The 20,684-nt window shown below is 41.9% G+C and overlaps 1 long non-coding RNA gene across 1 annotated transcript; it reads right to left on the bottom strand.

Annotated features, from left to right (window-relative positions):
- Window positions 1–1,346: 1,346 nt before the first annotated feature.
- On the bottom strand, window positions 1,347–2,219 carry LOC141615040 (uncharacterized). The gene is made up of 3 exons (XR_012529571.1): window positions 2,066–2,219; window positions 1,713–1,781; window positions 1,347–1,448 (listed from the first exon to the last, which is right to left on the bottom strand). It is a non-coding gene; the product is annotated as an uncharacterized LOC141615040 (long non-coding RNA).
- Between the last annotated feature and the right edge of the window lie 18,465 nt (window positions 2,220–20,684).

The following is a 20,684-nucleotide window of genomic DNA, read 5'->3' as shown; positions in this document are numbered from 1 at the left end:
ATTTGACAAGCTAAATAGCGAATAAACAAACAATGCATACAAAAGAATGTCAACCAATGAACTTGCATATCATCCGACATAACAATAATGCCTATGTTCCAAAATTATACAACCAAGTGTATAAATAATCACATACACGTCTTAGTTAATAAACTAATCAACATTTCATGTTCTGTAAACATTTAATTTCCCACACGTCTTTAACATCTTTCATCTCGTCAAGTAACATGGTTGAATCTGCAATAATACATTTAGTAAACCAATAGTTAGAAAAAAAAGTTGTGGCAAAACTAGTGTACGCAGCTTATTATCCCCATTTTGTGTACTAGTGTATTAAGACTTTGACAGAGTTACTTCCTTAATTAATACTAGTACAAGTATACTAGTGTGTTGCTTAGCTTCGAGTAGTGTAACTTATTATTCCATTTAGTAAATGTTCAAGTCATACATTATTTTATATCAAGATAACAATATTTGACATCATCTTACACTATCAGCAGCAATTTACACAAGTTAAAGAATGAAGGAATTTGCATACGAATGAACTACATCCTTGCTTAATAATTATCGCATAAAGGACAAAAGGAGGATCACTTTTTCGCACCACATGAAAGTAGTCAACCTGCACACAAAATGCAAAGGAATATAAGATTAACTCGTCAGTATAATGTAATTTTAAACATGATTCAATATGAGACTTAATTAAAGATTAAAAAGAAAAAAAACTACATTCATTTTTAGTATGGCCACTGAGGACTTCAATGGCAATAATGCAGAAATTTGTGTTATTCAATGGTGATTTGATTGGTGCTCCAAATCAGCTTCTACAAAAATCAGAAATCAATTAGTATACTTCATCAAATGTCATGAATACCTGAGTATCCAACTCCCCATTGACTTATGATTTGTGAGTTGTTTCCAATCTCTACAACATATCAAGTGGTCTTCTAATCAAAGATACAAAATTATCTCTCATGCTACATGCACAAAGAAAATTTATCATCTGTAACATGAGATGTAGCCTTATCATAATCCAATATAGTAACCTTTTGTGATCAAAAGAATCAAAATGTATTTCTTAAAAGTGAAATACTAAGATCCAATCACCTTTGGTTTACAATTTATCAGCTGTACCATGAAGATGTTAGGTATCACAACATTTACGTCTCAAACCAAATACTATGCATTAACTACTACCTGCTTCACACATCGACCCGATCTAGAGTCAATATTGAACACAAGTTGAAGGAAATTAGGTTGTTGCTATGCACAAACTAGCCAATGAAAACAGTAGTAAAATACAATGAAATCATATGTTGAGCTTACCTAGTGACATGCTAATACTAGTCTGAGATGCATGAAGTCCATCCCTCACCGAGCTATCCTCAAAAGAGCCATATGCTGAAGGGTGAGAACCACCAACATCGGCGGCTAATTTAACCCCCATCCTGAATAATTATAACACACAGATTTCCGGACATCATCATCTAAAACTTAAAAATAGAAAAAGCCATATAAAAGATATCTCAAAGTAAATTCAAACTGAAAATGTGGTGAAAGAAGACAGTCAAGCCCAGGAGCACTAGTTGCACTAGTTTTAACTGAACTAGACAATCCAACAAATAGATTAAACTACACAAAGCTTATCTCAAGTAATGCCTAGTGCATTTACTATGTGTTGGAATAACATAAGTTAAAGAATGAAGGATTACCGTGCTTGATAATTATCCATAAGGAACAGAAGGAGGATCACTTTTTCTCACCACATGGAAGTAGTCAACCTACATAAAAAAATGCAAAGGAATGTAATGCTAAATAAATGTCCCAAACAAACACTTATAAATTCATAGAGAATTTGCTGGATTATCAGCCCTCCTTCTAAAAACGACAAGAATTTTATAGCCTAAATCATTTCAGAAAGCTAATCATCTTTCCGTCCCAACATCAGTCGAAGAGGTACTATCAGATGAGCGAATCGCAAACGCATACTGTCCGAAATAATGACAAGTATAAATCTATATCGACGGAAGACAACATTTTAAAAAAAAAAAGCAAATTCAATTACCTGTGGCATAGTAGAAGGCTGTCATTTTCCTAATTAGTACTCTCAAATAGCAGTTCAAATCAGCGACGAACATACAGTTCACATCGATTACCAATGACTGAGGCGAAGACCATGACAGAGGCGATGACATTTTATTGGGTAATTGTGGTAAGAAATGGTTAGCGCAAAGAGTTTATAAATACAGAAAACCAGGAAAAAAAGTAGTACGGCAAAGTCGGCAAAGTAGTTTGCGAAGGTTTATAAATACCAGTAAGTGCTCCAACTATGACTTGCATAAATGATATAGCTTTTAAATTCAAGTCAATTCACAATAGTTAGCGCATTTTAAACGAACAAATGAAGATACAACAAAAATATACCCAAACAGGAAAAAGAGTTGTCAACATCTCAATAATATTTTCATACTGACTTAGTTCCTTTAGGGAGCTGCTAGGAATATCTCCGGAGTAATCTGTCGCTGCCTTGCATAACAGAAGAAAACTCATACATGGGCTTTTAGTCAGCTATCATATTGTTACCATATAGGAGTAAGCCGCAAGTGAAAGCCAGTAATCACAATGAAAAGCCATCATTCCTCGAACAAGGGTGAATAATCGTGCCAAAACAGTTTCACAGAACTATTGTCTACTTCATAAGTGATGCACATAATATCAGTTTATAAACAATGAAGCCAAATTATAAACAAATCTTCACTTATCATCGGGCGCTTACCCTGTTTCCTAACATGCAACATTTGCCTTTTTGAGAAGGCTTTAGTAGCCCCATAATGCCAAAAAAATGTCCACTGCTTTGCTAAGATTGATATCTATCACTACACATTGCACAAACCTATGTCCTCTTCTAACCCAAGAAGCAGACAATGTTTATGCCGTCAGCTAAACACTTGACACTATTGCCAAAACCCGTTTCTACACTAAAGCTAATCTTAGACCCACGCGACCAATCAATAACATCCTGTTTTAATTTGATTATTTCCGCCTCGCCAGCAGAAACAATCACAAGTACAACCATACAACTCCCATCTCTGACTTACACTCCCAAAATCACCTTCCCCTCGTTTCATTCTCAGAATATTTACTTGCAGCTGGTTAATTTATTTCAGAAATACAAAGATACATTACAACATTTTAGAACAAGTACACTTTGGCTGTCAAAGGATGTTCTTTGTCAATTAAAATCACAACATCAGTTGTTCTCTATCAATTAAAATACACAATCAGTCAAATTCAAACCACAGATCTTACAATTAGATACACCCGTAACATTAAATTCAAAATAAAATACTAAACTTCTCGTAATTTTAATCCGATTTTAGAATCAATTTCAGACGGCTTGAAACCGAAATACCAATGAAAGATTTCCAAAGTGAATATCTAATTCAATTTAATCAAATATATAAAAAATTGAAAATTGAATACGTAGACAATGAAATATACCTGAAGTCCCAAATGGATTTTGATAACAAATGGGTCGAAAAATGTGCGGTGTAGCTGGAAACAACAAGGACATTGATGGTTGTAAAGGGTGCATAGGCTTGAGAAGGAAATGGATGGTTGTCGAGGGCGGCATGCGTGAGAAACTGGAGTTGACGGTTGGAGTTGAATCAGTTGATGATTGAATTGGGGGATTGTGAGGTTTAATTTGGGGGTTGGGGAAATGTCAAAGAAGAGGGAGATAGAAATGTAAATAGGTTTTGGAGGTTTTTTTTTATTTTTTCTATTAAAGTCGGTTTTAATTACAAACCGACACAAAAACATATAACGGCGGTTTTTTAGCCCAAAAATTGTAAATTAGTATAAACTTTTAGCGTCATTCTTAACGTCGGTTGTTAATATAACCGCCACAATTGACTTATGGTGGCGTTTTCTATTTGGAACCGCCATAAAAAGTATCAGTTATCACGTCGGTTCTTACATAAACCGCCACAATAGACCTCTTACATATATAAAATTTGGGTTCCCGCCAATTTATTGGGCTTTTTACGTCGTTTCTATTAGAACCGCCACGATAACTGCGTCGTGATAGGGGGTTTTTCTACTAGTGTATGCAGTAAACTGACCATGTTGTTATTTTGTAAATATGTGGTGATCCATTTGGGGATGGTGAGAACATTGTGACACATGATGATGGTTATTAGCTCCGGGGACGAGATGGGAAGTCATCACTCGAGTCTAGCTTCCACTTTCATGAGATTTACCTCTCTAGTTTTAGTCGATTGAGTACTAGTGAACGTTGTTTTTGGATTTGGTTTTAGAACATGTAATAGTTAATTCATTATACTTTAATAAATGTTATTTTGGAATGGTAAGTTTGATATACTAGCCTCAGGAAACTGAGATGGTGACGGTCTCTCATGCTAGGGTGGTCCTGGTAAGGCACCTTGGTATGTGGGGGTGTCATAAAGTGGTATCAGAGCGACGATTATGGAACCTAAAACTAATGAACCTGATGAACATAGGGAGTCTAAATAAAATGAACTCGGGGAGAGTTGTTTGGAGCTACCGCAAAGACTTCGGAGACGTCCCAAAGTCGCACTGAGGCCCTTACGATCTCGAGCCGGTCACATGGGGGAGTCTTGGGAGCCGTTGTATGTTTAGACTCATGTGTGTTGTACTTGTAGCAGTGGTTTTTGTGAAATTGTTGGATGAAATGAGAAAATAATGTGTGTTATACTTGTACCTTTAAGTATATGTTGGATGAAGTATACTTTTGGGTTGAATGGAAGTGATTGGAGTATATGTGGTGCGTAACGGTATTATGTCGTTGTCACTACCAACGAAAACAATATTTATAACTTCACAAACTACTCTTAGTAAAGAGGTAAGTAAAGGTCGGATCCCAAGGGACGGGTATTGATTTAAGACCTCGAAGTATGTGCCAAGGCAGTTTGAGGGACGGTGTCTAGCTTCGGGATTTTCTAGTCTTAGGCCCACTTGCCTCAATTTCTCCGAAAAAGTATAGACCATGAATTCCAAGCCGGGAAAGCGAATGGACCGTGTCGGATCCAAACACAATACTCCAGTCACCGATCTAAGATGCCACCATAGCACGATCCACCTAATCAAGGGCCCACCTTCACTCTTCAATTAATTTTCCCAATAATTGTGTACTCGAGTGAAGTCCACCATGTATAGCCTCGTTCTCATCACAACTGACCGGGAGCGATATCATGTCATGTCAACTGGGGGCTCGATCAACCGCAGCCTTTCCATTAACCAGATCTGCAAAAAGCAGACGGGAGTTAGTATCCAAAACTGGCCGTAAAAAAAAAAGCAAAAAAAGCAAAAAATAAACAAAAAAATAAACAAAAAAAAAAGAAAAAAAAAGGCCAAATAGGACAGAAAACGGGTTCTTACCTGCAAAATAATAGGACTCCCAAGATAAGGATGCTCGCGGTTCACCTTCCTGTTATCCAATCCTAGAATGGTCTCCCCTAGAACTAAGGATGCTGGACTCATCCACAGTTCCATTTGCTACACTATGCCTAAAAATCGAGGGTCACCCCTCATCTTTTTGTCCACATGCCCTCGTAGGGCTAAGCAATGAAGAAGGCAAAATCCATAAGCTCTGCGCCTCGCCACATAAGAGATAGTAGGGTCCTCCCTATTTATAAATCGATCGACAAATTCAATTATACGGACACCTTTTGAGGTCACAAGACGGTCTACCTCAGCCTTGGTCAATTCAAGCAAATCCTTAAATTTATTTGTATAGCCTTGAGAGCTAGGGGGTATAGCCGGAACACTTTCAGCGTCCCATCCTCCAACCGCAGCAATTTCTTCAGTAAAAGGACAAATTTCGCCTCCCAGAAGGCAAATACATGAAAATTCGGGTCCCAATATTCAAGACAAGCATCCAAAAATGGCCTAATTATCTTTACTAGCTTAAAACTTACGACTGATCCTAAGTTAAATGTACCTATGTTGTGTTTCTCCACGTTCGTAAATTCGTTCGCCCACTTTTTAATGCGATTTTCAAAGGCATCCATATTTTCTTGGAAAATTTTGAGAAGATATATGATATTTTATGTAATAGACAAAGTCAAGGAAGGAAGAATTGTGAGAATAGAAGCTCAACCGAAGCCTTTATTTATATTATTCGACGTTTCTTAATTTCCGTTGAGAACCGACTAGCTTGAGAGAAGACGCAGCAAAAGCTGCGCCTCTTCGAAGGATCGCAGCTCTTGCTGCGCCTCTTCCCCAGGCTCATTTCCTCGTTTGACAGCCGTGGGATCTTTCCTAATCTGTTTTAGTAGGGACTTAATTCGGTAATTTCGATTAATTGCCAAATTTATGTTTCCGAAACTATTACGGGTTCGCTTTTCGAGGCAAAATCAACATTTTCGCAAATACACACAGTTACTCGTCTTTATTTATTTTTTCTTTTTTTTCAGGGAATCACATCACTCCCTCTTTTCAAAAATGTTTATGACACACTTAGACGTTTCTTTTAAATTCCTTTTTTAGGGGGTAGCCCTCCCTACCGTCCGGTCGCGTCATTTTATCGTTCGGTCACGTCATTTTGTCCATTTTCTGACACCTTTTTTCGTCATTTTGTCCATTTTCGGGCACTTTTTTTCATTTTCTCTTTTTTCGCGCTAATTTAGGCCATCTTAATTATTTTTGCTATATGTTTTGCTTATGATTTCCTACTGAATTTCGACAGCATGATGGCGCAAACCGTCACATGCCAAACCTGTTTTCAAAACTAACCTCCAGATACAACAAACACCCAGCAGCAAAGGCACGCAGACCATCATATATACAACCAAAATGCAAAAATATACATCAAAATATGGGCTCGTGGTTCCTTAGCTTTTCACGCTCCTCGGGAGTGCTAACTTTCCTCCATTGCAGATGATGCGAGTATTTTATATAATGTTTTTACCTCATTTTTACACGTATTTCTGTGCTATTTACGTGGCATCTAGCTACAATTGTCCCTGAATAGGCTACTTTGGGTTTGTCTTGTATAATGGCAGGTACGAACCAGAAAGGAGCGAAATCAAGCCTGAACTTGTCATAATTGCATCATTTTGGGAGAACAAGGAATCGGAGCTCGAAATCTGTCACTTAGAGATGCGTGAAGTGGCCTAGGAAGGTGCCAAGGTTTCCACCCATGCTTATGTATCTCGATCGACCAGTTTTGCTACCCATATTGGTCGATCGAATGCTTTATCATCGAAGAATCACTCGATCGAGCTCTGTTGTTACTCGATCGGGATAGCCATCCTCTGAAGTGCTCGATCGAATTCATTCTTTGCTCGATCGAACAGATTGTCAAGTTTTCATCTCGATCGAGTGGTTTCAATTCACTCGATCGAGGGCCTAGGTGTTTTATGCGGATTTTTGGTTATTCGCGAGATTTCCTTTTGCAATTAGAATATAAGGTTGTGACGGTAGTCATAATTCCTCTCTCTTCCCTTTTCTCTTCCTTCGACTCTTTCTCTTACTCTCTGAGAACTTTTCCTCTTGAACCCTAACTTTGGATTTTACTCTCCTTGTAATCGGTATTCTTACTCTACTCTTAATTCTTAATCAATCATTGTGTTCTATTGTTTTCTTTCACTCTATCTCTGTTGTTGTTATTCTCTTTTTATACTTTTAATCATGTCGAATTTCTATAGTTTATGTATCATTGTTGGTTGCTCGATAATCATGCATAGCTAATCTCTCTTGCTAAGACATAGGGGAGCCATGATTTTAAGGAAATTGTGAAATAGGTGATTAGACTTGATGCGAATTGAATCTATGTTGTTAATCGCTACATATAACTGTTCTTGTCTACTTGAGTCGACACAACTAGTTAATTAATCACGGTACACCTTGACCTAGATCAGAAGATTGGAAAAGGTAAGACCTGTAGCGAACATTAGGGCATTCTAATGAGGGCAGAAGTTAAGTTAGAACTGTCTTAGGGCGAATAGCGGACCGGAAGGACCTTTTTACTACCCTGTAGATCGGAATTGCATTGACCTGAGACCCTAGATTGCATTTTTTAAGAATCATGGTGAACCAACTGTCTTAGCTACTTCCTCTCTGCTTGATCGTTATCATTTCTCTTCTTTATTTCTCTCAGTTTATTTCTCTCTTTTAACCTCCTTAGATTAAAACAATCATTTAAAAACCCCCCAAGAAATTATGACTCAGACGAACTTAGTTTAGCAAACGTTTTCCTATCTCCCCGTGGAGATCGACCCTACTTACCGCTGACTTCTGTTGGTAGTACTTAGGTATTTATTTTTGGTACTAAATGACTGTATCAAATTTTGGCGGCGTTGTCGGGGAGGTGGCGTAATTTTGTTGCTTATATTATGTTTGTCTCTCGTCTCAAGGAATTTATTCCTTGAGACTGATCTCATATTTTTCCAGTGCTTTTATAGTGTTGCGGGGAATCTGTTCTAGAAGAGAACATTGTCATTCCCGCCCCTCTATAGACTCTATTTGCCAATATTCCGAACATTGCCAGTCACTCAGAACCTACGGTGGATTCTCTGCCTAAAGGTTTCCTGCTACCTACTATAGATTCAGGGACCTTTGGAATCCACCCATCTTATATACAGCTAGTTGAGAGAAATCTCTTCAAGGGGGTGCCTGGCGAGGATCCATGTAAGCACATAGAGCTTTTTACAGAGTATTGTTCCACCATTCCTTTAGCTGCTGGGGTGACACAGGATAGAGTTAAGGGAGTCCTTTTCCCTTTTTCTTTGACTGATGATGCCCGGGAATGGTCGAGAGATTTGGACAGGGAAGCTGCCGGTGTTACTGACTGGAATTCCCTTGCTCTAGCCAGCTACAGGCGATATTTCCACCACAGCGCACTAATGCGTTGAGAGGCCAAATTACTGCATTTGAGCAACTGCCTACAGATGATATGAATGAGGCTTGGACTAGGTTCAAGAGACTCGTTCGTTCTGTGCCTCATCATGGCTTCAAATGTTGGTTCCTATGTACCCAATTCTACAATGGGTTATATCCTGACCAGAGAGCCATATTAGATAATGCGGCCAAAGGGAGGTTCTAGAAAAATGTTGAAGATGATAAATGATGGCATCTTATTGAAGAAATGGCCATTCATGTAGCTGAATATGGAAATCCCAGAGGAGGTAGGCGCGTAAATGAGTCTTTGGTAGCTGAGGTGGAGAGTTCCAGTGGAAGGTTAGACAATTCGGAGATTTTGCAAACTTCAGGTGTGCATGAACAAGTTTATACCATAACTGAGCAGGAGGAAGTTTGTGGCAGATGCGGTATTGAGGGACATGACCCTATTATTGGCATGGCGGATGTAGAGCGGGTCCGCGCTTTTAGACAATTGAAGCAAGGAGTGCCGTTCTCTAAATTTTATGAAGATTTAACCATGACAAGTGCCTCTAGTCCTTCTAAGCCAATGCCACAACAAGTTGATTCACCCTCTACAGTTGGAGAACTTGCAGAGTTAAAGTCCTTGGTCTTGAAATTAACACTTCAGCTCGAAAGGAAGACTGCCAGAGATAACAACGATATAGAAGAGCTGCAGGACCAAGTTGCGCGTCTTTCATCCGTGAAAAGTCAAGTGAATCATTTACCTTATTATGACCCACTCAATGCCATAAATCTACGAAGCGGTCTTACTTATGATGGACCGAAAATGCCGCAAGATGAGGTCGTAATTGCTTATGAGATTCCGGATATTGATTTTGAGGAGTTAAGCAATGATGTCCCTGCTGAACATTGTGAGATAGCTCGATCAAATGCTCCTCCCCCTCGATCGAGTGATATTCTATCCACAGGTACTCGATCGAACACTCCCTATATTCGATCGAGAGAGGCTCAAATTGACGAATTTGATCGAGGAGATCAATCCTCTCGATCGAGCGACTTGCCCAATAAAACTGTTCGATTGAGTGATTCAGGCCCTCGATGAAAATGTGCTGAATTTGATGAACTCGGTCGAGAGGGCTACTTTCCTCGATCGAGTGGTTTTCCTGAAGAATGTGTTTGATCGAGTGGGAACAATGCTCAATCGACCACCTGTGCCAGCGGAAGTTCTATTTCACAGCCTAATTCCGCTACCATGTCGTCTTCCCCTGCTGCAGACATGCCACGTTCTGTCAAAGGTAAAGAGAAGGTCGCGGGCCCACTTATTGCTCAAGAGTTCCTTATCCAGGACGCCTGAAAGATGATAAGGTCGAGCGAAAGTACGGTAAGTTTGTGGACGTGGTCAAGAATCTTCAGGTAACCGTCCCCTTTACTAAACTTATTACCCAGGTACCTACTTACGCAAAGTTTATGAAAGATATTTTGACGCGTAAGAGAGAGCTTAGTGAGTTCGAGACTATTGCATTTATGGAAGAGTCTGGTCATTCACTTCTTAATAAAGCTCCGCCAAAAATGAAAGACCCGGGTAGCTTCTCTATTACCTGTACCATAGGAAACGAAGTGATAGATAAAGCTCTTTGTGATTTAGGAGCCACTGTCAGTGTCATGCCGCTTTCTGTCTGCAAGAAACTTAATATGGGTAACCTTAAAATGACTAACATCACCTAACAGATGGTTGATAGATCTGTTTGACGACCTTTGGGTATCTTAGAGGACGTGCCTGTTAAAGTAGGCAAGTTCTTTATCCAAGTGGACTTTATTGTTTTAGACATAGCTGAGGATACACGGACCTCAATTATACTAGGAAGACCATTCTTATGTACAGTTGGGGCCATTATTGATGTCAAACACGGGCATTTGACTCTTGTAGTAGGGGATGACGCGATCAGTTTTAGTTTACCTGGTACACTAGCTCGGCCAATGATAGAGGATACATGCTATTCCGTTGATATTGTTGACGAGTCTGTTTTTGAGCTTTGGTCGGGTTCTTTTATAAAGGATCCACTAGAGGCCTTGATGCTTTTGGATGAGTGTGCAGATAACCCAGAGAACAATGACGCTGTGTTGAATTTGCTAGAAGCTGCATTAGATGAGCGTGAACTCACCAACGCTGAGGGAGAGAGAGTTGAACAAATGATAAATACTCTTTGCGCCATAGAGGTAAAGGTACCTGAGCGTAAGCCTCTTCCTTCTCATCTTAAATATGCTTTCTTAGATGATACAAAGCAATATCTAGTCATTGTTAGTGCTAAATTGGATGATAATCACCTGGCCACTTTGTTAGTTGTTCTTAAGAAAAAAAGGAAGGCCATGGGTTATTCATTGGATGACATTAAGGGCATTAGTCCTGATATTTGTATGCACAGAATTGAGCTTGAGGAAGATCAAAAGCCTTGCAGACAGGGTCAGCGTCGTCTGAACCTGAAAATGCAGGATGTCGTGATGGCTGAGGTAATGAAGCTGCTCGATGCAGGTATTATCTATTCTGTTGGTCATTCTAAGTGGGTGACTCCAGTTCAGGTAGTTCCTAAAAACTAATTGATACCTACGAGAGTAGTGACTGGTTGGCGGATGTGCATAGACTACAGACAGCTAAATGCCGCCACAAAGAAAGATCACTTTCCTCTTCCTTTCATTGATCAGATGGTAGAAAGGTTAGCTTCTCATAAGTTTTTCTGTTATCTAGATGGATACTCAGGGTTCTTTGAGATGCCTATTCATCCAGACGGTCAGGAAAAGACTACGTTTACTTGTCCTCAGGGTGTTTTTGCTTATCGCAGGATGCCTTTAGGTTTATGTAATGCCCCTGCCACCGTTCAAAGGTGCATGATGGGGATATTTTCTGAGTATATAGAGTCTATTATGGAAGTCTTTATGGACGATTTTAGTGTCTATGGAAGTGACTTTGCTAATTGTCTGTCTAACCTTAATAAAGTGTTGCAGCGCTGCATTGAGGTTAATATTGTGCTTAATTGGGAGAAGTGTCACATTATGGTCAACGAGGGAGTTGTCTTAGGGCACTTAGTTTCTGACAGGGGCATTGAGGTTGATAAAGCAAAGGTGCAAGTGATTCAGCAATTGCCTCCTCCTGTTAATGTTAAAGGAGTGAGGAGTTTCCTTGGTCACGCCGGCTTCTACCGCCGATTTATCAAGGATTTTTCAAAAATTGCTAAACCGCTTATACAGCTATTGCTTAAGGATGCCTCCTTTGCATTTACCGACGAGTGTCTTTCCGCTTTTAACAAGTTAAAGAAGGCCTTGATTTCAGCACCGATTATACAGCCTCCCAACTGGGACTTGCCGTTTGAGATTATGTACGATGCTAGTGATTGTGCACTAGGAGCGATGCTGGGCCAGCGGAAAGACAAAGCCTTAAATGCAATTTACTATGCGAGCTGAACTCTGGATGAGGCTTAAGTGAAGTACACCACTACTGAGAAGGATCTGTTAGCAGTGGTTTATACGCTAGAAAAATCACGTTCTTACTTGATAGGGTTAGAAGTTACTGTTTTTACTGACCATGTAGCGCTTAGACACCTTCTTGCTAAGAAGGAAGCTAAAGCACGGCTGTTGAGATGGATACTCCTCCTTCAGGAGTTTGATTTACGGATCAAAGATAAGAAGGGTGCAGAGAACGTAGTAGCTGATCATCTGTCGCGACTATCGCAGGAAGAGGGAGAAGATTCCTTACCTATTGATGATTCTTTTCCCGATGATTCCTTATTTGCTGTTTTGTCTTCTATTACTAACCATGATCCATGGTATGCAGATTTGGCTAATTATGTTGTCAGTGGTGAGCTGCCACCTGACCTTTCTTATCAGTAGAAGAAGCGTTTTCTCTATAACGCTAAGCACTACTTCTGGGATGATCCTTATTTGTTTAAGGAGTGTGCAGACGGTCTCTATAGACGGTGTATTCCGCAGTGGGAGATCAAGGCAATCTTAGAGGGTTGTCATTCATCTTCTTATGGTCGTCACCACGGTCCGTCGCGTACCATGGCTAAGGTACTTCAGTCTAGTTTTTATTGGCCTACTTTATTTGCCGATGCTAAAGTGTTTGTTTCAGTTTGTGATGCTTGCCAACGCTCTGGGAATATTTCTAAGAGACATGAGATGCCACAAAATGGCATCCTAGAGGTCGAGGTTTTTGATGTTTGGGGCATTGATTTCCAAGGAACCTTCCCGTTTAGCAAAGGTAACAAGTATATCTTGGTAGCTGTGGATTATGTGTCTAAGTGGGTGGAAGCGATTGCTTCACCTAATTGTGATGCCGAGACCGTGATTAAAATGTTCAAAAAAATTATCTTTTCCCGATTTGGTGTCCCTAGGATCGTCATTAGTGATAGGGGAATGCATTTTAAAGAAAAGAAACTTACCTCTTTTTTGTCTAAGGTTGGTGTCCAACATCGGCGTAGTTTGGGTTATCATCCCCAAACTAGTGGGCAAGTTGAGGTGTCTAACAGGGAAATAAAAGAGATTATGGCTATGGTAGTTTCTAAATCACGGAAGGATTGGAGTCTAAAACTGGAGGACACATTATGGGCTTATCGGACTGCCTTTAAAACACCGATTGGTGCATCACCATATCGGCTGGTTTATGGGAAGTCCTGTTATTTACCTGTTGAGTTAGAGTGTAAGGCTTGGTGGGCTATTTGTGAACTAAACTTTGATCCTAAGTTGTGTGGTCAGAACCGTTTATTGCAGGTAGATGAACTGGAGGAGTTTCGGCTAAATGCCTATGATAGCTCACGCATCTACAAAGAAAGACGAAGAGATGGTACGACAAGCGGATCATACCTCGAGAATTTCATGTCGGGCAGAAGGTGTTGCTGTTTAATGCCCGACTGCGCTTATTTCCTGGCAAGCTGAAGTCCAGGTGGAGTGGCCCTTATACAGTGGCTGGTGTCACCAAATTTGGGCCGTTGATTTAGAGAGTTCCACGGGCAACATGTTCAAAGTCAATGGCCAATATGTGAAGCATTACCATGAAGCAAACGATGCAGATAGCAGAGTCGAGGTTCTCTACTTCGATAATCCTAATGAGTCAGCTAATTGAAGCAAGAATGGTCGTGCGGGACCTCTTAAACCTGCACTATTGTAGATACCCGGTATCTGCTGAGACTCCAACAAACACCCGATGATTATCGGACTACAACATGTTTTGGGATCGCAACATTTGATCGACAGTTTGTGTACAACTTTACGACGGAAAACTTAAAACGATTTCGAAAACAAAACATTTCAAAACATTTCAAAAATACCTGGAGTGTTTAATGCACGACGACGGGGTCGCAATGACACTAACTAGAGTCAAAACCGACACCGGACCAAAAACCGACTCGAAAATTCAAATCCCGACTCCAACAACGAGTCAAACCGAGTCAAACACAAAAACCAAAAATATCTCAAGCCTTATATCCTATGTTTTCCCGGATTCATGTTGGTCAAGTACCAAACATGTGACTAGAAAACCTAGGATAGAACAAATCATGATTGCGTTTGTTGTGATAGTGACAACACAACTCGAAGTGCCGCGACGTGGCTCGCGCCTTTTTTAGCAGCCCAGGTGGCCACGTCGCTCAAAACTCACACAACCACTCATTCTCCTATAAATACCCCTCAAATGCCACCCATTTGAGACTCACGCGAGTGTCCGCCCCCTCTTTTCTCCCTTAAAATTCTCGACTCGACTTCTAAAGTCACACAAATGCGTGTTTACGACCTACCGATCGTAAACACGAGCCTTACACATTGTTTGGTACCGTCATCGTGCATTAAACCACTTGTCCGACCACTTTGACCACTACACCATCACTAAACTTTTAAAACACTCTTTTACTTACCAAAACGGTTTTAACCCGAGTTTTTTTCGATCAAACAAGTTGTTACACTTACGTCGGTCACTCGCCATAACCACACATGTAAGTATGAGGGTGTAAAAATCCTCTTTTATTATGTTTTCATTTGTTTCATGACTTTAACATGCTAAAACATGCATAACATGAACCAAAACATGGAATAAACGAGCTAAAACTGATTTTTGGTCTGAGGCAGAAGCCCCTTAGGTCGCTAACAGGCTCGCGCCTAAATAGGGTGCTCAGACCAGAGATCAACCGTGTTTGTTCTCGTCATTTCCCTTAATCCATTTTCATATATGTAATCGGTTTTTACCATTTCAAGTATTTTCGAAACCCTTTTGTTTCATTTCACATGTTTTAACCATAAAGCATTCTTCACCCTTGGTTCTTCATACCATGACGGTTAAATCCGTGTTTCGGTGATAATATTTGGTTAATGACATTTAAGAGGTATTTTAAAGCCTTTTATTTCATTTCTTTACATTTTCAAACAAACATATTAGTCACCAACGCGAAATCATCCTTGGTTCTACATACCATGCCGGATTTTAACCCGGGTACGATGATGAGTACCGACTAATTACATTCAAAATGGACTTAAAACAATTAGTCCATAATCATTTTCAAAACTATTCATGTCAATCTTGTCAAATCGAACCCGACATCGAATATTATCAAACAATGATGATTATTCGAGTCTAGTTCTCCAAATCAACAAATGCGGTCTAAACGACCCTTTCAAAATCAAACCGGGTTCAAATACCCACTTTTAACACGTTTCATAACGTTTTCTAAACAGTCAGAACACGGCATACAGCCGTTGGCTAACCCGCGCCTCAAGCAGGCCTTTTCTTTCTCATTTTCAAAACCAAAGGGAGGCCCCTTACACCGCCGGCTGGCTCGCGCCTCTTATAGCCGTCTGGTACAGGGCCTGTTCCCTTCTAGCATTAGTCTAGGACAATCCCGATTCCGGCTAACCCGGATATAGGACGGATCAGATGACTTTTCGATTATTCAAAACCACATTTGCAAAATGCCTTACTAAGACAAATGGATCATGTTATGCACCCTAAACCTAATACGGTAAATAGATGTTTAATTTCCGTCTTGCATGTAAATCAATCATTAATCCAACTCGACATCTTACACTTGATACTTGGATTAAATCAACCGACTTAGAAATCTCTCACATGTTAGCTTTAAATCATTGGATGCGCATTCATGCATTTAAACCGTTTTATCAACTTTTGCATTCAACCAACCAAGATCGATCAGTAGAGGCCGCTAAACGCGGGCGGGATTGGGTGTCTAATTAAAGGGCTTCCCAATACGTACCTTCACCTCTTACTCAGAAACTTTGGATAGTGGACGACCTTATCCAGGGCGTACGAGAGTCATTCTAGAGATAGAATGCTAAAGAGGGACGATTTCCTTATCTTTAGTACCTATGTCAAACGCTGCTTCGTGCTTCGATTTGACCGATGTATAAAGTGGAATTCGAATGGGTTCCAGGCATCCCACAAATGCTTGGTGGCGACTCCGAACATCTGTAATCGTTTCGAGACCCTTACCGAGACGAAACCGGCCGATCTAAAAACGATCCGGTCGAAAGCACCTTTACGCCGCCGAGCGTGGCTTTCAAAAAGACCGCTGCGCGTCCGCAGATCGAACCGGACCCGCAGGTGGGCCATGTCCACAGATTGGCGTCTCCGCTGGGGACAACTAGGACACTTACGTCTTTGTGATCCCTAGATGGTGAGACTCGAACGAGGTCTTGGTTGGAATGCATTAATTGATATTACGGTCACGGTCGGGTTCCTTGTCCGGGCCCACAACCTAACCCTTATCGACCAATTGGCTCATCTCGTCGGCGTGAGTTTTCTCATCCCCGCGTTTCGAATCCCGATTGAGTCAAGCATACCATTGACATTACACATTTTTGTTTCGTCAAAGAGCTTTCATCACTTTCGAGCACGAGGCTAGGGCACCCTCCCTACACATTTTGTTTGGATTGGTATCCCTCTCGAAAATCGGGGTTTGATTTCTTGGTGTGTAACCCACCCTTTTAAGCCAAAACCCGTGTCAGCATGATGCATAATATAGAGAAACTGTGAGTGCTTATGTGCTACTTGATCATAAGTTCTTCTGTGTCATTTTTTAAACTTTCAAAACACCCTTTTGCGCCGTTATAATGGCCACTTCAAACTTCGGTCTTTCGCCGACCGATGCACGCCTTTCTAGGCCGTCGTAATGACGATTTTCAAACTCGGTTTTGTATAACCAATTCAACACGCCTTTCTAGGCCGTCGTAATGACGATTTTCAAACTCGGTTTTGTATAACCATTTCAACACGCCTTTCTAGGCCGTCGTAATGACGATTTTCAAACTCGGTTTTGTATAACCATTTCAACACGCCTTTCTAGGCCGTCGTAATGACAATTTTCAAACCCGGTTTTGTATAACCATTTCAAATCACCTTTTTACGCCGTTATAATCGCCGCGTTTAAACACGGATTTTAACCCGTTTCGCGCCGATAATGGCTCTTTCAAAACCCGAGAAAAGCACACACCCTTTTGTCGAGACACTTTCGGGATCCCGAGGACCATGCACCGTCCCCGAGACCTCTTCAAACATTTCAAACTCGATTTTCAAAACATATAATTTTGAATTTCAAAACCGTCTTGGGTAGCAACACACCGTTTTCCGAGCCGACCCAAACTCAAACCGTCTTTTGCAAATAAACTTGAGACAACCCTTTTTAACTGATCGACTTGCGGAGATTTCTATCTTCGGATGCCGCCCATTAAAGCGACAAATGAATCTTTTGAAAATTCCTATTTTCGAAAACTTCAGTCCACCATTCCAATTCCTCCTCGTGTCTATCGAGTCAAAGCAACCGTACTTATGGGTCTTTACTTATGAGTCGTCTCACCACGAGACCCGTCCAATGCCATCACGCCGTTATGATTGGACTCGTGTCAAAGGTTCGGTCAAACACCGTCACGTTATAAATCGAGTCAGCACCGAGGGACCACACACTGTCACCCCGTCTTGTTGAGTCGATCTTGGTCTCGTCCTCTGTGTTGTCTGCGTTCAGTCTTGGAACCGTGTCGGATTGAGTTGTAATGTGAGCCGTTTTTACGCCTCGAGCCATGGCCCCATCTTGACTTCGTCCAACAACAACAATGATAACAACAGAGATGTCACAACTGATCAGCTAGCCAGCCTACTTACCGCTCTTAAGGTCACCCTGGATCGTGTCGAGACCCGTATCGATGCCCTGGAGAACAAGGAAATTGGGGAACATAGTACCCCACCTCTGACTGAGACTGAGAAGAGGCTGAAACACTTGGAAGAACAACTCCTAGCCCGGGGTAACAACATCCACCTTGAAAATAACCGAAGGTTCGAACCTGTTGGGGACCAGTTACCTGACAACTTCACCCTGACTGATGTGCCTAAGTTGAAGGGAGTGGAGGACCCACTCAACCACATCCGTGCTTTCAAAGACTACATGGCCATTAAGGGGTCAAAAAAGAACTTTTTACCAGGATCTTCACATCCTCTTTGGAGCCAATTCCTCGCCAATGGTACTACTCCTTGGACCCGAAAAACCTTACCACCTGGGATGAAATCGTAGTTGAGTTTTCCAAACAGTATGCCGACAATGTCGAGATCCAGGCCAACACCCGTACTCTCGAGCTGTTAACCCAAAACGACAAAGCGGGGTTCACTGAGTTCCTAACCCGTTGGAGGAGGGTGAGTACTCAGTTGGTTAGTAAGCCTAGTGAATCAACTCTGGTGGAAAAATTTGTCAACAACCTCCGCCCGGTTTATGCCAACTCTCCGAGGTATCAAAATATCAAAACTTTTCAAGATCTGCAGATTCTGGGGACACGTATTGAGGACGACCTCCGAAAGGGTGTCTTAGCAAAGACCACAGGCAGGGGTTATCAAGGATCCACCTCAACCGGATCTCGCCCTTACGGTCAGATAAACAAGATTGATGAGGTTAACCTCGTCGAACCATCTGCCAAGAAAATTGAACGCCCCCAGAGAGTGTTCACCAACATAGGGTCAACTTATGCAAGTGCCCTGAAAAGGCTCATGGACCAAGAGAAGCTACAACCGATCGGGCCCACCCCGGACCCGGCCGACGCCAAGAAATCCCGATTTTGGAACCCCAACGCCTACTGCCAGTATCATCAAGGGAAAGGGCATGATACCGAAAATTGCTTTAAACTCAAGCACCTCATTCAAGACATGATTGAGAAGGGAGATTTGCCTATACCCCCACCAACTAAGCCAAACAACAAGACGAATCCTCTGGGAATTCACGCCATCTCTGACGATGAGCCGACCCTAGACTACTCTCATCTAATCTTGTCAATTGACGATGAGGTGAATGTTCTGGAAAAGGACCCTTCAGATGGAGTGTTCGTATTCAGTGCTGCCACTATGCTCACTATGTTTCAGCAAGTTGAAGAGGCCATTGCCAGCCTTTCTGAGAGAATCACCCGACTCGACGACGCCTACCGTCGACTCATCTTCAATCCCCTGGCACCACGTCCGCGGGAGAATTCCCCAAGCATTCAAAACTACCCACCCCAGGATGGATTGCTCTCGCGACCATTCTGGCATAGACCCCACGAAAACCACCTTCAAAATACCCACCTTCATGAGAATTACCCTCAAAATATCTACCCTCAAAATAATTACCCCCACAAAAATCGCCCTCACAAAAATATTCCCCACAAGAACTACCCACCGAGGAATACCCCTCCGAGGTATCCTCGAGACCCTGAAATTAACGGCATATGGCGGGATGATGTTGAGGATGTCTATGTCGTCCCAGGAAAGAAGAAGAGGACGAAGGAAATCGGACATTTCACTCGGTCCGGACGTCCCTATCAGAATCCGAGCAACCCAGCGGTCGTTCCAACAACGAATGACCAAATCGTCCCAGAGGTGGACACTCAACCAAAGGCTCCCGAGAACTCAATCCTGAAACAGCTCCAGAAAGCAAGGGCCGAGATCCCAATTTGGCAACTGATCGCAACGTCTTTTGAGCATCGACAGGCCTTGCTGCAGGCCTTGGGAAAATTAACCGTGCCCTCCACCTCTTCCCCAGAAGAAATAGTGGCACACATGACAAGAGACGCCCCTGATCTGAGCAACCCGGTCGTCTTCTCCGACGAGGATATCCCCCTGTTCGGAGCCAACCATAACCTGGCCCTATACATCACTGTGCAATGCCTCCAAAAGAACATACCAATGGTCCTCGTGGATGACGGTTCCGCCGTGAATGTCATTCCTCTCAAAACTGCCCCCAGGCTGGGTATTAAGGAATCTAATTTAATCCCAACGAATCAAGGAGTACGCGCCTACGACGACACTCGTCGTAAGGTCGCTGGGCTTATCACTCTAGCCGTCGCAACCGGGCCACTAGAAAGACAAACCAGTTTCCAAGTGGTCGACATCGACGCATCCTTCAACATGCTCCTGGGACGTCCCTGGATTCACGCCGTCAAGGCGGTCACCTCAACGCTTCACCAAAAGATCAGGGTCCCCTTCAATGGGAAAACGATCACGATCCCCGCTTCCCCAATCAAAGCAGTTATGAGAAGAGGGGTAGCCTCCTAAGCCATTGAGGAGGACGACAATGAAATGTGGGGTTTCCAAGCCGTGAACACCATAACTGATGAACTAACAACCTCTGAATGTGACCCGTTCGCCAGCCTCACGATCAACCGTATCATGATGCGTCAGGGTTATTTCCCGGGTTTGCCGCTCAATCCGCTAAAGGACCCATTGCCTCCCTTGAAGCAGGCTAAGGTCCCCAATATTCCCTTTGGAATGGGATACGAACCTACTGACAAAGACATCCAGGAGATGAACCTCC

The sequence above is a fragment of the Silene latifolia genome, chromosome 11 (genome assembly GCF_048544455.1).
Source record: "Silene latifolia isolate original U9 population chromosome 11, ASM4854445v1, whole genome shotgun sequence".
Classification (NCBI taxonomy): Eukaryota; Viridiplantae; Streptophyta; class Magnoliopsida; order Caryophyllales; family Caryophyllaceae; genus Silene; species Silene latifolia.
This window is presented reverse-complemented; position numbering and strand designations above follow the sequence as displayed.